We start from the raw sequence: 20,242 nt of genomic DNA, 5'->3' as shown, positions 1-20,242 counted from the left end.
TATAGATTTTCTATCATTTTCTGATACTGAACTGATACTGGTACTGGGGCACTGAGACCCCGTTACAGGAGCTGCTTCTCGGCTCTGGACCCACTGTCCAAACCATGGGACATTTGTCCCCTCCTGGTTCTCGGTCAAGGTTAAGAGATTCCTGACCAGCTTCCAGATGTGGAGCGTTAGACCATGTTCTGGGTCCTCTGAGCCGCTTCTGGTCCCCATAACAGTCATGGGCTTTATGCTCCCCTGGACAACCTTTGTCCAGACCTTGTTCTAGGACGACCATTGACCCTCTTGGACGAGTTTTGTCGACTTCTTGTTCTGGGACGACCTTTGTCCCCTCTTGGACGAGTTTTGTCCAGACCTTGTTCTGGGACAACCTTTGTCCCCTCTTGGACGAGTTTTATCCACTCCTTGTTCTGGAATGACCTTTGTCCCCTATTGGACAAGCTATCCTCGTCGCCAAAATGTTGTGAAGATGGTCAAGTAGGCAGCAGGATACTTCTTGGTAGTTATAAGATAGGTTTATTTAGATACAGCAGAGCAACATACCTCGCCAGCTGACCAGACCATCAACTGACCTGTGTGGAACATTCAAGTACAACATAGAATGTACACAAGCATTCTGTGAGGCTTAGTGGGTAGGAACATAGAGGAAGGCGTAATGACAGCAGGTGGTCATGTTGGAAGGTGTACATGTTTACTACAATCCCACACCTGCACCACTGTGCCCAGCTGTGAAAGCCACTTCAAGGGATGGCAAAAGGCAAATAGTTTGAATAAAGAGATCGGTACTCATATGATAAAGAATGATTGTGTTTAAATAAAGCAAAAGTCAACTCTGGAGTTTTTTAGGCCAAATTTGATCACACATACACATTTTAAATATGTGTGCCAACTCACAGCATTGTGATAAGGCATAACTTGATAAACAGTCCTATAGTTTAATTTCTGTCCATTTATCCCTCTGTTTCCAGTGAGATGGGTTTTGCCTTCTGAATAGCAGTGATGAAATTACAGCAAACTTGTGAGGGGATCCTGCTTGCAGAGTTACAGCTTTATGCCATTCAGTGCTACAGTAATATGCAACATGTACAATACCATCACACCTGCTGAACACCCATGCTCTCTACCTCTCTGTTAATGTTCTTAAAAACGTGCCATGGGCCCTTGCTTCTATTTAATGCTCTGTTGTTCGCCAGCTAGGTTCATTGTACCAGTATGTACAGTATGTACGTATATCAAATTATATACACCCCATTGAAGTGGGTGAACCTGCAAATTAACGAGGTGAGCCGAGCCAAGAGGCTGGCTTGGATCTAGGAGTCCATGCACGAGCCAAGCTATGAACATGTTTGGTATGTACATGGTGCAACTAACATCATGTACCACACATTGGCACAGTCACTATGTCTCACCTTTGAACCTATGGCTTTGCCTGTGGTTTTTAGCCATACTATACACCATAACAAAAGGAGGGTGGGAGCACACTGCCTCGCATATCAGCACTCAGTTCACCCCAATTAATTATGGTAAATGCAGTACATTATAACACTTCTGTAACAGTCTTTAGTTTTTCACCTATTTTGCTGTGTATCTCTAAACATATTTTCAGGATAGTTATCCTTCATCAGTAGAGAGCAAGGTATCATTTTGGTGGTGCTTGAAATCCTGCTCAAAGTTTTCTTAGTTCTCTGTACCACTTCCTGAGCATCAGTCAGTGGTGTGGCTACACCGTGTGCCGCCCATGGCAGCAGCCACATCAAAGAGTAGGTGGAGGCTGCTGCCCCCAAAACTCGTGCCACCCGGGGGACACTGCCTTTTCCCCTCCCTTGCTAAGCCACTGGAACAGGTACATCAACCAGAGCTCATCATTTTATTCGCTCAAAGGTGCCTTTTCAAAAGAAAGAAGGATGGGAGCTCAATACCTCACATCCCAGCACTCATATAGACTCATACTATACAGCATCCCCAATGCTGTGCAGGAAGGCTCAAATATTTTTTTTAAAGACACTATGACACACCACCCACATTATTTTTGTAGGCATATGCACTATGCATGCACACACCTGCAAAATACAAGCCCCCTTTTTTTATTTACCGAGTTGTATCGATTATTTTTTTTCTAAGTAGCGCAAAAGCATTTTTTTAAGCGCTGATGAGGGGAGCAACACAGAGGGCACAGTTAAGGGGAAGCATCACATGGGATGTGTATGAGGGAAAAAACAACCAGGGTGTGGGTGAAGGATAGCAAAATTGAGGGCCCGGATGGAAGGAAGCAACACGGAGGGTGTGGGTTGGGGGAAGCAACACTGAGGGCTGGAGAGGACGCAACAAGGAAGGCAGTGGTGGGGGGTGAAGCTACAAGCAAGAGAGTACCTTGTAGCGAGTGGGGGGACACACACATTCAAGAAAGCAATACAGGGGATAAGTATTCGAGAATTAGCTCACTGTGGGGTGGGAGAGACGCACACAGGTGACAGAGTAACACAGAGTACGGAGGAGAGAAGTAAATGAGAGGGTCTGCTGGAAAGCACATGCTCTCTCATGGAGTGCTTAACCCAAAAGAAAGAAATAGTGCTTGAAAAGCAAGGAGTGGAAGGATACAAGGAATGCATCCATGTTCCAGGGGAGGGACAAATACAAGAAGAAGCAGGAAAGCCCACACAGCTAACAAATAAAAAGCAAGCATATTAAGAGTCATAGTAAAACCAACCAATGAGAGGCAACGGGTGGCTCTAAGCCGGCTGTAAGCTGACAAAAGATCTTTTCGCCAACAGACAACTTGAGCTGTCTGATACGCAAGACCTTAAAACCTGATAAAGTCTGTTTAAAAGGCAAAAAAGTGTATATCTTTAAAATGTAGAAGTACGTCCATTTTGTAATTCAGGTTACACCACTGCATTTAGAGGTATCTATTTAAAGTGATAGTTTTCAAACTTGAACTTAGAAACATTTATGCCCTCCCCCACCATGATGACAATATGGTAAGTGATCTAAGAGGCAAGTCAGTAGTTATTTGCATCTGATATTTGGCTTAGATTCTTAAACATTGAACAAGATTGTAGTCTATTACATCAGAAATGAGGGACGTTGGGTATAGCACACATTCCAAGTTCACACAGTTCAAGATGCTGACATATGCAATAATGAAGAAAAAGTGGGCACATGAAATAACATATTTTCTTAGGATCACACAGCTTGGTCAACTGGAGTAGCTAGGATTCATTCTAAATTTTCTGGTTTCACATTAATCAGTTTAATCAGAAAATGGGTATCTCTTTCACGCTGCTGTTTTACTTTACTGGTAATGCTATGCCTTTAATTATTGGTGCCAGAGGTTCCACTTGGGTGGCAGGCAACAGCCTTTTGAAAACTCGGCTCGTTCGGGACTCAAGGGTCTAAAAGGAAGGACCTCTAACGCCTGGCTCTGGCTCAGCATCTTTCTGGAGCCCTCAGTGGCTTGCCCACCATTAGTACCCCTTAACAAATACATTAATATCAAAAGGGACCGACGAGCTACTCTCTAAAGCTGTAGTTTCGCTAATAAAAAAACAATTAAAAGCGCGACGAAGCTGCTTTCGGCGCCCCGTGGCACTATGGAAAAATACATCAATAAATGCAATCTTCCATTGTGAACCCTATGACCTTGGTTAGATAGCGTGCAGGAGCTCAGGGTATCAGCCAAACCGCACCTTTGCTGAGTAACGAAGCTATGCTTCATGCAAGAGCAGACTGCGCGCGTCCCCGGGCCAGACGAGGTTCCGGCACATGCTTCAAATTCCTCTCCACAGTGCACCTCGGGCCGTTGTGTTTCTTTCTTTATCTTTAAGTGGTGGCGCGCAAGCCCCACGCCGCAGCACGGCAGAGATGACGTCTGTCCCCAGGCGACAGGGGTACTTGTTCTCGGTGCTCGTGCGCTGACGGAGCAGGTGACGCCAAGGGAGCGCTTCAGCCTTTGATCTGTGCATCCATCCATTGATGGGAAGGCAATGACTTACAGGTGTCAAAACTGACCTGAGTTTCACACCTTTTTTTAGACTTTGAGGATCAAAAATGGAGAACAAGATTATAGTCAGACCATAACATAATTTAATTTGTGCAGGTGGTGGGCACTAGCACTGACTTTTGTGGAAGGGTATTATTTATCACAAGACTTTGACCATTGACCCAGAGATAGAAAACTGCATAGAGAGGAAGAGAAATATTCAGCCGGTAGAAGGAAGTCTGAGTGTTTCTCGCCACGTACTTCCTGCACAATTAATTTTGATCTATCTCCCTGCGACCTTCCTTAGAAGTGGGTGCCTGGGAACTCGTTTTGCGTAAACCTTTTATGAGTTTCCTTTATCATCTTGATTTGAATTTTGTCTAAGCTTCCGGTATTTACTTTTCAGAAAGGAGTATTCTGGAAATTAAAGGAGTAGCTGGGCTCCAATTTCAATATGCTTCTTTAGGCCTTCCTGTGTTTTTTCTGAAACGCTGTAGCAGACCTGCCAACACCCGCTACGTGTCCCACGATATGGACTCTGCTCAGAGTGTCTCCCAGTGAAAAGCCGATGTCACACCGTGGGTCACCATGGAAAATAACATCAGCTGCAATCCCTTGTGAAGTGTGGGTTCCTAGATCATGTTTGGAGGATGGGCACTACTGATGGGGGTTTTGCAAACTCCCCAGAACAGAACGTTATTTTTTTTCTGAAAATCACTTTTTATATGTGTTATATCCTTAACAAAATATATAACTCCATGCTTACACACTCTTTCTTTGATACCAATTCAGATACTTTGTTTCAATTACACAAGCAATTACATAAGACCAAGTTAATAATATTCCCACCACCTGCCCCAGATCTTGGCATGTTTTGAGGGGCAACCCAATGTGATGTAAATGGGCTCCTCCACATTTGCACACCAATCCACTCCCACCCGCCACTCATATAGTGTGGGTGGTTTGCGGGATCTTCTCGTATCGGAGTCCGCATGTTAGGCAGTCACCGTTGCATTCCCACTAGATACCGTTCCAGGCGAGTGGCACCTCTTAGGAGGGTCTGCTTAGATGACAACTCCATCGGTCTTTCCAAAATCTGTATCAAGTCCTCCACAATCTTGTGCCAGTAGGCAGCAATTAGTGGACACTACCAGGTCACATGAAAAAAGTCTCCATCTGAACATGCACAAGTGGAAGCATGTAGGGTGTCGGATTTTGCCAGTGTGCCATCGACAACAAAGAGTAAAGTAAGTAATGTAGAGATAATTCAGATCGCTCTGCCTGAAGAGTAAGGATATGGCGCTCTCTCAGGGTCATCATCCCAAAAGACCCACCCATTTTTCCCATTTCTGCTTTAGCGATGTGAATGAATGAATGAATGAAACTGTTTTTATATTGCGCAAACTTAGCCCGGTGGGCGTCAAGGCGCCTAAATCAAATGTGAATCCGTAATTGGCCAGGGTGGGGTATATATGAGATAAACTTCCTTTCCAGAGTTTGCCCATACCAAGCACAATGTACAGATATGATAGTTTACAGTCAATTTGTGGCAATCAATTGTGAATATAATCCCCCTGCCAGAAGTCTCCCAAATTCGTAATGCCTATTCTGTCCCATTTGGGGAAGCATGTTAGCTATGCAGTGTGGCGAAGTGACCTCCCTTGCCACAGTGGGGCTTGTTTGATACCCCGTCCCCTGGTGCAGATGAGAGAACTCAAAACCAGCAGTTCAGGATAATTGGGGGAAGTTTTGGAGGAGGTATAAGCAGGGGCGGCTGGTGACATTTGAAAGTGGTGGGCGTAAACTAATTTGCATATTGCACCGCAGCGATCGATCGCAGCGAGCGAGCCCGAACCACCTTGCATCCATCCATACATCATTAATGCATCCACCCATCTATCCACCCACCCACCCTGCATCCATACATCATTCATTCATGCATCCACCCATCCATCCATCATGCATCCACCCATCATGCATGCATGCATCCATACACCATTCATACATCCACCCACCCATCCTGCATCCATACATCATTCATTCATGCACCCACCCATCCACCCATCCATCCATCATGCATCCACCCATCATGCATGCATCCACCCATCCATCCACCCATCCTGCATCCATACATCATTCATTCATGCATCCACCCATCCACCCACCCATCCATCCTGCATCCATCATTCATGCATCCATCCACCCATCATGCATGCATCCATCCATGCACCCATCCACCCACCTATCCACCGAACAATCATTAATGCACCCACCCTGCATCCATCCATCATTCATGTATTTTTATGACCATATAAAAATAAATGATGGACTCTAACAAGCCTTTAGGATCGATGTTGAAGGATGTGCCAGTTTACATATTACAGCACCCCTACCTTTTTATGCTGGAAACCTTCTACCGCCCATGTATTTGCCATCCTGTAAGCCCTAGGTATGTACTATACAAATTCACATACAAACATACACCAACATGCATGCAATAATAAATGCATATATCATGCTATTCCGCCTCTACCGTTTGTTAACATTTTGAAATTTTATAACCTTAGTTCAAATAGTACATTACATTTGTGGTGACAGTTGTTAACTCATTTTCTGGAAAATGTTTATAAAATGAAATCTGTTGAAGGCTGTTGTTGCAACTATCAAAAAAGAAATTCTGAGAATGTTTACATTTCCAAAACCCCATGCCGTGAAATAAACGGGTGACCTGGAATAGACGCACACATTTCTGCAGCAGATGCTTTAACACACTGAACTATCTCAAGTCATTTGTGCAAGCTAGTTTACTGGAACACCGAAAAACACACACTCTTACCTTGCTGCCGGTCCGCACATGTCACAGGCTCACAGCGCCCCTGGCCAATCCTGGCGCCAGGGGCACAGGTACCCTCTCGCCCGCAGCACCCCCATTAGGGCTCCTGATGGGCATGCGCAACGCCGCCAAAACACAAGTACGCATGCGTGGGCACGGGTAAAAATTCACCCTCCGTCCCCACGCATGCGTACTTGTTTTGCCGTCTGTACATTAATCATGTCAATGAATCAACATGACACCCGCCCGGCGGTCTGACGTCATGTTGATTCATTGACATGATTGTCATGAGGGAGCTGCGGGCGGCGTCGGGCAGGGGGGGCTCCGCCCCCACGCCCCAATGGACGAACCGCGCCTGGGTATAAGTATTGCAACAAACTCATCATTTTGAATAGGACCACTTTGCCCAGGACATGAAGTGGCAGTATTTCCAGCTTTGGAGGTCTGTTTTCAAGGAATACACAAGGGGGATAGATTGGGAATCCACATTAGATTAGGTTCAGAAGAGATCTATATTCCCAAGTATTTAAAGTTTAAACGTTTTGCGAGTATTGACGCCTGTCACGCCATGGGTGCTCCATCTCCATGCAGTGAAATCAGAAGGGATTTACTCTGGCTCACGTAGCGACCAGAAGCTTCTTCGTATAGGTCCAACAGTTGTAGGCAGCACTGGCAAGTGATGTGGGTAATTGATAGGGATAGGAGTACATAGTCTGCATACAGCGCTATTCTTCCTTCCTGTTCCTGCCTAGTTCTCTGCGAATGGGAAGGAGTCACACAGTGCGCCATGAATCCGTGTCCGTGCTTGTATGGCAAATCAGTGTACCTACATATTCATGGTCCCAGGCCCAACTTTTCCAGTTTCCTTTTTAGGAAGGTTCAGTCTACAGAGCAGGAGGGCACAAGGGCCATTCACCTCCTAGAGGCGGGCCATGGCTACATGTACTTGTCACATACAACGTCGAGTGCCATGGTTGCCCATAAATCCGTATTGGTCCAGATGGACCAAGGTGGTCAGGACTCGTTGAAGTCTATTGGCTAGGATTTTTGCACATATGTTCAATTCTGTGTTAAGTAGGAATTTTTGCCTGTATCAGGCACATTGATTTGTGGGTTGGCCGGGCTTGGATATGGCCACAATGGGGGACACATCTAGTTCCAGTGGGAAGCGGCCTGCTTGTTTGCTGCCGCATATAGATTACGTAGGTGAAGGATAGGAGGTCCCAGATTTTACTATAATATTCGAGGAGATATCCGTCTGGTTTGGGCATTTTTATTTGAAGAGTTTCATAGCGCTCACGAGACCCGGAGGTATCAGAAGTGGTTACAACTGAATATTGTTACATAATTTCGTAGAATAAAAACATAGCATGGAGAAAGACATTACAAAAATACATCCGTTACTAGAGCATGAGAATAAAATAGAAACGGGTCCAAGGAGCAAGGATAGTAGAGGGGTAAAATTAAAGGGTTAAGAGTACATAGCAATTCAGGACGACCGGTAATGGAAAAGAGAACTTCTGTGCATACCAAAAGCCAGAAGACAAGTTGAACAAAACCTGAGAGGGTCCAGGGATCCACTAACAAACCTGTGCTGGACTTTATCACCAGAGTTCATCCTCTGCATCACCTCGTTTATCTCTTCTATCGTAATTTATGTGTCAAGGTCAGCCCTGTCCAGCGGAGAGCTCAATGGGAGTGTAAAGTCTGCAAGTATAGAGTGCTATTGTTCTCATACTTACCGTAGGTGGTGTGCATGCAATGCTTGGTAATATGCGGCCAATACTGCTGTAATCTTGGTGGACCTGCAGTTTATGGAGCCCGGCAAGTGTAGAATCTCGGGGATTATTTTGGAGGTTGTGTTTCTACTTTATAGCTTCACAGACTTGTTTCCATCATTGTATACCCACTGTGTTGAAGCCCTCTACTATGGGTGGACCTCCTCCATAGTAATATGGTGGAGTGACCTTTTAGCAAATGCCAGAACACGGCCATGAACCTCAGAGGCCTGTCTGATACATTGCTGGTCTAACTGATCGGGTCACTACTAAACCCACCCCATCACAACTCTTATGTGATTCTCTTAACACATTTTTTATTGATAAAATTGCCACTATCAAAACAAGCATTCCCAAGGTCACTATACCTGTGGATTCCCCATGCGCACAAACCAACCCAACTTACTTAGACCAAATCCGTCACATCACCCAAGATGCCTTTATTGCTTTACTTAAAAAAGTCAGGTCCGGTTCCCCTACGGATAGTTGTCCTCCCCATATTCTTCAAGACATTGTTCTACACTGCCCAGATCCCCCTTTGTTACTTCTTAACAATTCCCTTACCCAAGGGGTGGTTCCCAACTTCTTCAAAAGCGCGGAAGTTGTTCCTATCCTGAAAAAACCGAGTGCTGATCCTTCGATACCTGGCAACTACCGCCCCATATCTCTGTTGCCTTACCTGAGCAAAATTTTGGAAGCCCACCTTGCTAATTGCTTTAGCACTTTTATAGAGCATTCACACTACTTGGATTCACATCAAGAGGGATTTAGACCAGCCTACTCTACTGAGTCAGTCATCTTGGCAGCCTTAGATGAATTAAGAGGGGGGGGGGGCGGCCAAGGCTCCACTCAAGCCCTGGTGCTCCTGGATCTGTCAGCCGCCGTTGACATAGCCGACCATCACTTGCTGATCGGCCTTGTCGGCTGTGCCAGAATCCAGGGTCTGGCATTGAAGTGGGTCTCCTCTCTTCTCAGCAATAGCTTCCAAGCAGTTCGTCTTGCCAGAGTGACCTGCGGGGTCCCTCAGGGGTCTTCCCTCTCACGTTTAATTTGTACATTTTTCCCTCGATTCTGTCCCTCCGAAAGAGAGAGGTCGTAACATTCAACTATGCTGACGATCTTCAGCTAGTGTTCAAGATTGATGCCTCCCCATCATCGATGGCTAGTTTCCTATCCACAATGAATTTTATTATTAATTGGATGAATGCCAACCAGCTCAAATTAAATCCCGGTAAAACTGAGCTTATTCTTACTGGTGGGTCATCCAATCTGTGGAATTCTAACTTTTTTCCTCCATTACTAGGGTGTCCCCCTTCCCCTGTGAGGTCGATCATAAGCTTAAAAATCATGATTAGTGATGATCTCACTATGAAGGTCCAGATCAGCTTAGTGGTCTCCGTTTATTTCTTTCATCTGCGGAGAATCCGGAAAATCAGCTTATTCTTGACCACTAAGGCTCTGATTCAAGTCTTCCTCGCACTGGTAATGCCACGTATTGATTTTGCAAACTCTTTGTATGTTGATATTCCTGCATAGCAACTATGTCGACTTCAATTGGCTCAGAATCAAGCGGCCAGACTTATTTATGGTCAACCTAAGCACCATCACGTGAGACCTTTATTGAAGAGCCTCCATTGGCTACCGGTGGCCCAACGCTGCCTCTTTAAGTTGGGCTGCACCATCTACAAAAGCCTCTCGGGTTGTGGTCCGGCCTTTATCGCCTGAAAGATACAGCGGTATGCTCCCTCCCTCGATTTACGCTATTCAAATAAAAACCTACTGATCTCCAGCTCTTTTAAACATAAAAAACATGGGGGCCTCAGGGCACCTCAATTCTGGAATTCTCTCTCTCTCCTGAACTATGATTGGCCACCTCCTACACTCAGTTCAGGAAATTACTTAAGACATGGCTATTCTTCCAGCCTTATTTCTGAATTCATTGTCTAGTGCCTTTAACTGCTTCGGCTCAGCGGCAAGAAACTGTTTAGTGTATGTGTGCATAACAAATCATTTTAACATAACATAACTGTAGGGTGTGAGTTTCAAGTGCTGTCACCTCATACATTTTGTCTTTCCCTTTATGTCTAACAGCTTTTGGCTATGCTTCTAATAGTGGCTTTGTCAGCGTCCCCGCTGAGCCCACTGTGCCCTGGTTAGTATTGAAAAATGCTTGAATTTCAGGAGCTACGAACTACGTACATTTTTTTGTCTGTGACATACCATGTATTAAAGTTCCAAATGGGTCTCAGAGTCACCCGTAATCACACGCTGTGACCATGATTGGGGAGTGATCTGAGATACCCCTGAGAAGGATCACTACTATGTTAACTGATAGTGCGTCTGTTGCAGGTAACAGCTGGATGTCTAAACTGGAGAGTGTTTTGTATTCTGCAGATGTGTGGGTGTATTCCCCCTGTTGATGAGTGCCACATCCTCCAGATGTCACGTAGGCCTAGGGCTTCCAGCAAGCCCATAAGTTGCTTAGCTCTTGTTAGACCGCCAGCCGTAAGCGGGTTTCAAAGTGTCCACTCAGAGTTGGTTGTGGCATTAAAATCTCCTCCCACTATAGTCGTCCCTTGCGGGAAATTTAATATAGCAGATGTGATAGCATTAAGAACCGGTGTGTGTGTGTGGTGGAGGCACAAGCATTTAAGATGTTCTACTGTTGTCCTTTGAGGAGACCCTCTAATCTCTCAAATTTGCCCAATGGTTCACAGATTGTGGACGTTACTGCCAAGGTGTAGGATCTGTGTAAGAATCTGATGACAGCTCTGAAGCCCTGTGCAAATACAACATGAAAGACTCTGTCATAGCAGAATATCTGTAAGAAGGGATATTGGAAGCCAAGATGGTGGGGATATTTGCAACATAAAAATGTATGATTGGGAATGGCTGGTATATCGGAGGACCACCTTCCTCTTAATGCTATCTAGCTGACTGGTAATGTTCCAAGACATAGCTGAGTGAGCCATCAGAGGGGTTTTTGTGAGATGTATACAACTCTTTACCCACAGAATGTGATTGGCCAGGACATTGTCACCAAGAGTCGGGCAGACCTAGGAAGTAGAATCTTTATCTCTGTTTGTCGCGTGCATGGCTCTGGAGTGTAGAATGTGTTGGTGGAACAAACAGCAGCTAACAGGTAATGAACTTCCCCTACACCCAACAACCACCCCATCCCATGAAACATCTGTTTCCCTACAACTCCCAGATAAACAAAACACTAGAATTCTTATAGTATATTAGAGGTAGACCTTCACCTATTGGAAGGATAACCTGTGAACACTACAGTCTGTTATGTTATTTTGGGTGCAAGAGGTGAACGACGGTGTCGCCCAGTGTGTCAATCCTGCCTTATTTCAACTGCCAAGCAAGTGCTAGCTCAGGGCGCCCTGCAAATCTTTGCTCCTCTACACAGCGGCCCCCTAAGCCACCAAATCTTCTATTTGACGATTTGTCACAGTTTTCCATGGGTCGCTGACATGGTCTGTCAATGGGTCTCAGAGTCGGATGAGTTAGTTGACTTTTGGGATCATCTAAGTTGTCTCTGAGATCGTATTCTCCTTTTCAGCTTAGGTTTCATGGCAAGGGAATGGGGTCTGGCTCCATGGTCTGGGAATGTGCAGTTTTGTGGCATCCTTGTCTCATGGCTTTCTTTTCAGTTGCCCATTCCCAGGCGTCTTCCAGAGTTACGAAAAACTGTGAGTGGTCATTATGGATCACTTTAAGCTTTGCCGGGAAAATGAGCCATGTATTGATGGTTGAGGGTGCAGAGTTTGTTTCATTTCATCAAAGGATTTTCACCTCCTTTGAACTGCGCAAGAATAGGTAAGGAAGACCATAAATTAAGAGGATTGAAACATTACATTCTCAGCCCTGCCAGCCTATCAAAGCATAGAGTCTTTGTCCCAGTAGTTCAGTATACAAGTGATCATTGGGCATGGTGGATCACCCAGAGGAGGGCACTGGAACAGGGATCTGTGTGCTTGATCTATTACGAACCATTGTGAGAGTTATTCTTAAGGTATTCATAATGTCACCCATGTTTCTAGGAATATTTCAGGGCTAGGAGATTCAACATCCGCATCTCCCATAGTTCACTTCACCGAATTAAAAATACCCATCACTCGCCCATTGTCTCGAGCCGGGATGATTCCCACAATACTATTTAAATAAGTAAATAAAACATGTTGTTAAACGTGCATATGTAATCTCTCTTTAAGGCAGTTCGTGGTAATTCATTTTTCGTAAAACTGCTTCAGTCAGGAACCACGATGTTCTTCTCCACGTGTGGGCTCGTGTTTTCTTCACTGTTTTTTTCTTCTTTTGTGGGTGCTCTTCATCCCGACTATACTTTAAATAGTATTGTGGGAATCATCCCGGCTCGAGACAATGGGCGAGTGATGGGTTATTTTAATTCGGTGAAGTGAACTATGGGAGATGCGGTTCCTCAACAAAAAGCATCAGGTGCAATTAAGAGGAAAGCCGGAACTTTTTTGAAATGGGTGAACCAATCAGGGACAAGAGTGATGAGGTTAAAGGGAAAGGAAAGGTGGGACGTATTTAGTAGGGTACAGAGAAAGCAGCTAAGCATGGGCGGAAAATCCGTTACGCTCGCGGATTTTGCGGATTTTCGGTAAATTCGCAATCCGCAGACGCTCGCGAATTTACCGAAAATCCGCAAATTCGCACGCAGCGGATTTTTTTTTCTTGGTGATACAATTTTGTGGCGCGCGGCGTTTACTTTCCGTCATTCAGCGTTTGCCGAGTTGTTTTTCTTGATATTTTGCGAGTGCTGCGCCATTTTGGATCTTGCTGCGGGATCCCGCGGGAATTTGGCGAGCGCGATTACGTAATCGCGGCTTGCCAACTTGCACAGCGAGAGTTTGTCAACGCGAGTACGCCGTGATCATGTATCGCGGTACTTCGCAATTGCGAGCTTGTAGATGCGGCGAGCAGCAACAATCTCGCACTTGCGAAAATACAAAATTTGCAATTCTGCACAAGAAATCCACCAGCAAGCAGCATAAACCTTCTGGAAATGATGATTTTTATCTGAATAACTCCACAGGTTGACATTTGCCTGCACTTTTTTTGCGAGGAGTCCATTTTGGGGAGGGGGGGTGGGAGGAAGGAAGTGCCCCACAGTCTTCAACTTCCTGTTCCTGTCCAGCAGGCTCCTCCCAGTGCGTTGTCCATCTCCTGGTCACTTTTCATTTGGATCTGGAGCTGGAAGGATTACTTTTTGTGGATGCTGCTGGATATTTGGATTTGAGGCCTTTTTGACTTTCTTTGGATCACTTTTGGATTAGAAATTTCACAAGTAAGTTTGTTTGGGGCATTACAGTTGCTGCAACTACAATTTTGGAATTTTCGATTTTTGGGCTGTTTTGGGGTCTTTTGCCCAGGGGTACTCAGTGGTGGGTGCACTGAGTCTTTCTGTGGGGTGTTTTGAATTTAAACATCATGGAGGGGCTGGATGGCTTGGGATTGTGCTGATTTTTCAGTGATTTTAGTTTTTTTGGCCTGTTGTGGCCTTTTCACCAGGGGTAGTGAGTGGTGCATGGGCCTAGTCTTTCTGTGGGTTGTCTTGAATTTAAACATCATGGAGGGGCTGGATGGCTTGGGATTGTGCTGATTTTTCTATGTTTTTCGATTTTTTGGGGTGTTCATGGGGACAGGCCATGTGGGTGGGGGCCATTTTGAGTCCTGCTACAGGCCCTGGCCATGTGCTGGGAGGGAGGGGGCCATTTTGAATGCAGGCAGTGTTCTCAGGCCTGCACCCATTTTGCCTAGCTTTCATCCATTATGTAATGTAATGTAAAAATTACTTATAAAGCGCGGCATTCACCGGACGGTTTCTTGGCGCTATTCACTTTATTCAACAAGAGGCAGGGAGCGGGGGGAGAGGAAATTATGAATAAGTGCCATGGAAGAGGTGGGTTTTTAGGAGAGATCTGAAATGAAGGTGAGAGGAGGAGAGTCTCAGTTCCAGTGGCAGTGAGTTCCAGAATGAGGGTGCCAGAAAGGAGAATCTGAGACCTCCGTGTTTTTTGCGCTTGAAGCGGGGAGTTTGAAGGAGCGCAAGATGAGAGGAACGGAGGTTCCTGGAGGGGGTATAAGGGTGCAAGAGGGAAGAAATAAAGGAGGGACCAGTGCCGGCTAGAGATTTATGAGTCAGGCAGCCAAGTTTGAACTTGCAGCGCTCCGAAACAGGGAGCCAGTGGAGGGCCTTGAGAAGGGGACGGACGTGTTGATGTTTTGGTTGGTGGTAGATAAGGCGAGCTGCCTGATTCTGAATCAGCTGCAATCTGCTGATTAGGTATTGTGGGATGCCAACATACAGGGCATTGGCGTAGTCGATCCGAGAGATGACTAACGCCAGCAGTGCCAAGGTGAGGGCAGGGGTAGTGAGTGGTGCATGGGCCTAGTCTTTCTGTGGGTTGTCTTGAATTTAAACATAATGGAGGGGCTGGATGGCTTGGGATTGTGCTGATTTTTCTGTGATTTTCATTTTTTTGGCCTGTTGAGGCCTTTTCACCAGGGGTAGTGAGTGGTGCATGGGCCTAGTCTTTCTGTGGGTTGTCTTGAATTTAAACATCATGGAGGGGCTGGATGGCTTGGGATTGTGCTGATTTTTCTGTGTTTTTCGATTTTTTGGGGTGTTCATGGGGACAGGCCATGTGGGTGGGGGCCATTTTGAGTGCTGCTACAGGCCCTGGCCATGTGCTGGGAGAGAGGGGGCCATTTTGAATGCAGGCAGTGTTCTCAGGCCTGCACCCATTTTGCCTAGCTTTCATCCATTATGCCCAGGGGTAGTGAGTGGTGCATGGGCCTAGTCTTTCTGTGGGTTGTCTTGAATTTAAACATCATGGAGGGGCTGGATGGCTTGGGATTGTGCTGATTTTTCTGTGATTTTTTGTTTTTTTGGCCTGTTGTGGCCTTTTCACCAGGGGTAGTGAGTGGTGCATGGGCCTAGTCTTTCTGTGGGTTGTTTTGAATTTGAACATCATGGAGGGGCTGGATGGCTTGGGATTGTGCTGATTTTTCTGTGATTTTCGTTTTTTTGGCCTGTTGTGGCCTTTGCACCAGGGGTAGTGAGTGGTGCATGGGCCTAGTCTTTCTGTGGGGTGTCTTGAATTTGAACATCACGGAGGGCATGGGATTGTGCTGATTTTTCTGGGGTTTTTTTCGAATTTTTTGGGGTGTATAACTGAACTGATGTTCCTCTGTCTTCCATTGCTTTTAGGTGCACAAGACTCAAGAGAACCACCAGTGCCAGGAAGAAGTCCTGCAGCGGTGTGTGTGTGCAGCATAACGTCACGCGACGTCACGTCTGGCCACAGACAACTCTGCAACTCGTGCAACTGCGGCCTGCTGTTCTGACCTGCTCTGAAGAAGATGGCCCCAAAAAAAGTTCTCCGTAGCTCCTCTAGCAAGAAAGTTGCCAGGAATGAGCAGAAGAAGCAAGTTACCAAGGAGGCTGGTGTGCCGGCCGCCGCGTTTTTTGGGAGTAAAAAAAAAGCACGCCTGCAGCAGCAGCGGGATCTGCTGGGGACCAAGCTAGGAGCAGCACCCCCGCTCCATTGGGCTCAGTGCCTCCAACACCACCACGCCAACGTAAGTCCAAGCCCTTGAGTGCTGCAGAGGCAGTCAGTGTACTTCTTCAATCACCATTGACCAGTGATGTTGGCTCATCGCAAGAAAGTAGCAGCAATGTCCCTGAATCAACACAGGTTGTTGTAACTCATCTGACAAGTGTTGAACAACCACAGCCGCAACAACAACCACAAGTGCAAGTACAAGCCCAAGTACATGTGGAAGGAGAGGCAGCGCAAGGAGATGCGCAAGCAGAGGTGCATGGAGGGTCACAAGTGCCCACAATAGTTGTTCCTCCCGAAGTAGGGGCACATCAGGAAATCGACAATCAAGCCGAGGTATCATTTGAGGAAGCCACTCCTCCTGATAATCATTCATTGTCTTCCACATCCCTAGCAAGGAAAAGATCAAGGGGGGTGTCTACATCTTCTTCAGGCCCACCTCCTTCTGATGATCTGGATGAAGATTGGGAACCATCACGGCCGTCTGAGAGTGAGGCACACCATGATCTGACAAAGGTACTTAAGCGTAAAAGGAAGGTCGTCGAAAAACTCATAGTTATGGAGTGTGATGAGGCTCAACAAGAAGTGGCGGATACTGCTGCTGATGAAGCCTCTCACGACGACGAGCCAGTCATCATAAAGGTCACTGCAGCCCCAGTGGGCATGCAGCAAAGAGACATTTTGACCCTAGCCCGAGAAGCTGCTGAGCGTGATGATGATGTCGACGAGGAGGCAATGGAAACACAACAATCATTGGAGTTAACTAGTACACCAACACCTACCGCTTCCATATTTCTTCCTCGCAAGAAGGGACCTCCATCCACCTCGACCTCAATTAGTGGTGGTGAAAGTGCACAACGTACTAAAGTTCGGCAATCCACATCCTACACTTCATCTGGCATTAGCAGCAAGACCACCACCACCAGTATCGCCGCCTCCTCCGGCCCCCACAGACAATTCAAGTCCCCAGCTTGGGACTTCTTTCGTGTTTGCCCAAAAAGGGAAAACTTCGCATTTGTAGCATTTGTAAGGTTGCAGTTAGTCGTGGTAAGTTTGGTACCAACTATGGTACCGGAGGCCAGAGAGGTCATCTTGAGAGACAGCATGCTGTCCAATGGTTTGCGCACCTAAAGGAGATCAAGGAAGCCCGAATTGCAAGTCAAGAAAACGTTGATGTTTCATCTGATGATGACGAGGAGGAAGAAGACGTGTCAAACACTTCACTTACACCCAGTACCCCTGTCAGCAGCACACCCCATGTGAGCCACACTAAGAGTGTGGGAGAGAGTGAGACACCAAGGCGAAAAAGTTCATCAGCGAGCGTAACTGGGTCGAAGATATCATCATCATCATTATCCCGTAAATGCTTGGTCCAGGGCAACATTAAAAAGATGTTGTTTACAGAAGCGCAATATGAACGCAACCACCCACTGACGCGTCTGTATAACACTAAGCTGGCTAAAATGCTAGCTCTGGACCTTCTCCCTTTTTCTTTTGTAGAAGGGGTTGTTTTTCTAGAATTAGTGGCAGCGCTCTGCCCTAAATGGAAGGTTCCTAGCCGGTTCTATTTTGCCCGAGTTGCGGTTCCAGCACTACATGAAGATGTGCTGGAGGTGATTGGGGCAGCTTTGCAGAAGAGTGCTGTTCACACTATACATCTGACAACAGACATGTGGACCAGTGGCGCAGGCGCTGATTACATGTGCATCACTGCACACTGGGTCTCTTTTTCAGGGGTTAAAGCAAAGCTAAACGCAGGTGTTGACCCGGACCAAGTTTTTAAAGCTGCTCGGAAACATGCAACACTAGCCATGTTTGGTTTGGAGAAACGTCACACAGCACAAAACATTTTGGATGAGTTTAGCACAAAGGTCCTTGACTGGCTGTCCCCAAAAAAACGCCAGATTGGTTATGTTTCCACGGATAATGGCGCCAATGTAGTTAAGGCCATGGAGCTGGGTCAGTATTTCAGAGTGCCGTGTTTGGCGCACTGTATAAACCTGGTTGTCAAAAAATTCTTGAGTGATATAGAAAGTCCAGCGTACGAGGTAGTAGAGACCTGCCGAAAAATGTGCAACCATTTCAGCCATTCTTTTAAGGCCCGGAAGCATCTGAGGAGCCTGCTACATCAACGTCGAATGCCAGTGAAAGCACTCATCCAGGAGGTGGCAACACGTTGGAACTCAACCTTCTACATGCTTGAGCGTCTGTATGAGCAGTATACGGTACTCGATCACTATTTCTTAACACAGGGTGCAGCTCAGAAGGACCTGAGGATGGGTGCGGCGCAATGGGACATAGTTAAAAGCCTGACACGCATGCTTCGTCCTTTTGAGGTCTTCACGCGTGCAGTCAGCAAGGAGGGCTGTAATTTGGGAAAAGCTATCCACTTGTTGTACATGCTGGAGCACCAACTGAAGGAGGTGTGTTCTGTGTTTCAAAAAGATGAAAAAAACAAAGACCCTTTTGTTTTGGTGGAGAAATTATTAGAGCGCCTACAAGGTGATGAACGTCTTAAAATGATCCACTCAAACCAGCATTACATTTGTGCTACTATTCTGGATCCACGCTACAAAAAGGCGCTGGCAGGCCGAGCATTCTTTCCTTTTGATGATGAACATGTTCCAAAGTACAAACGTTGGCTAGCCTTGACAGCCAAGAGGTTTGAAAGAGAACGGCAGAAAATTGAAGGAAAAGGCAGTACATCAGCATCAGCGGGCCATCCCCAGTTAAAACAATCCACTTCTGCACCTGTGGCTGTGGCACAAGTGACCTCTCAGCCGTTAAAGACACCGGAAACCGGATCATCTGCACCAGACACAACAGAAACATTGGAGGCTGAAGAGGATTGGCTAGCTCGGCTTGGGTTTGGTTCTCAAAAGGTCACAGCAACAGCTAAGCAAAGTGGAGGAACCTCGGAGGAGGACCTTGAGTCGATGGTGAAGGACTATCTGAATGACTCAACAGAGGTCTATGTTAATGCTGACCCATTGGCGTATTGGCATGGGAAAAAAGAATTGTGGCCACAGCTCTCCAACCTGGCTTTAAACTACTTGTCTTGCCCACTCGCAAGTGTGTCTTCTGAACGTGTTTTCAGTGCTGCTGGTGCCATTGTAACTCCCAAACGGAGCCGCCTCTCGCCCAAAAATGTGGAGAGGTTAACAATGATCAAGATGAATCAGCACCTCATACCACCAGATTACAGAGTACGTGAAAGCGCGCCGGATGAAGACGAGGTGGACAGCAACGTAGATGAGGGAATTTCTACTCTGTCAGATGACACTGAGCTCACCCTGCCTGAATTCGCAGAGTATGATGACGAAGCCTTATTCTTATTCCTGGATCTTAACACCGAGGCCTGAAAATGAGACAATGAATCAATAACTTTCTTTTTCGTCCTCATTCACTTTCATTCCTGTGTGTCTGTCTTTCTTTGTTGTGCACAGTTAATATAATTCAAACTTTAATCACCTAATCACAAAAACCAGCCCATCAGCAGAACTGTCTTCACTTGTTTGCTTATTGATTTGAAGGTGCCGCAGTCTGCATTCCTCAGGTTCACAAGTTCAGAAGAACATGCTCCTCTATCCTCCTCCTCCAGACTCCTATTTCCATCAAAGCAGAGGGCTGGATTACGCCCAATGAAGAAAGACTCAGCACTTGTGGGGGTGTTCTACTTCTTTGCCGGTGAGTTGACGGCTCTGGGGCCATTGATGGGAAGCTCCAATACCGGATAAAAGTGGTTTAAACCAAATCGGAGGCGGAAATTTCTTTGTGTTTTTGCTGACTTGCTTGCCTTTGAGGAGCTCTTTGGGGGGGTTCCGGCTGTTTGTGGGTGAGTTTCGGGGTCTGGGAGCACTGCTGGGACAGTCTAATCTTGATTGCATTTGCTTTTCAGGAAATCCGTGGTGGTAAACTGGAGTTATGGCCTAGCTACACAGCGCGTTTGGACCGAAGGCCGAGAAATATTGTAAGTATGAGATTTTGCTTTTGGGCTGGTTGGGGGTGTTGTGCTTTTTGGCGGGTGGATTGGCGGGTCTTGGGG

Source organism: Lissotriton vulgaris, chromosome 7, assembly GCF_964263255.1.
Source record: "Lissotriton vulgaris chromosome 7, aLisVul1.2, whole genome shotgun sequence".
Taxonomy (NCBI): domain Eukaryota; kingdom Metazoa; phylum Chordata; class Amphibia; order Caudata; family Salamandridae; genus Lissotriton; species Lissotriton vulgaris.
The sequence above is the reverse complement of the archived record's forward strand: the minus strand, read 5'-3'. Positions refer to the sequence as shown.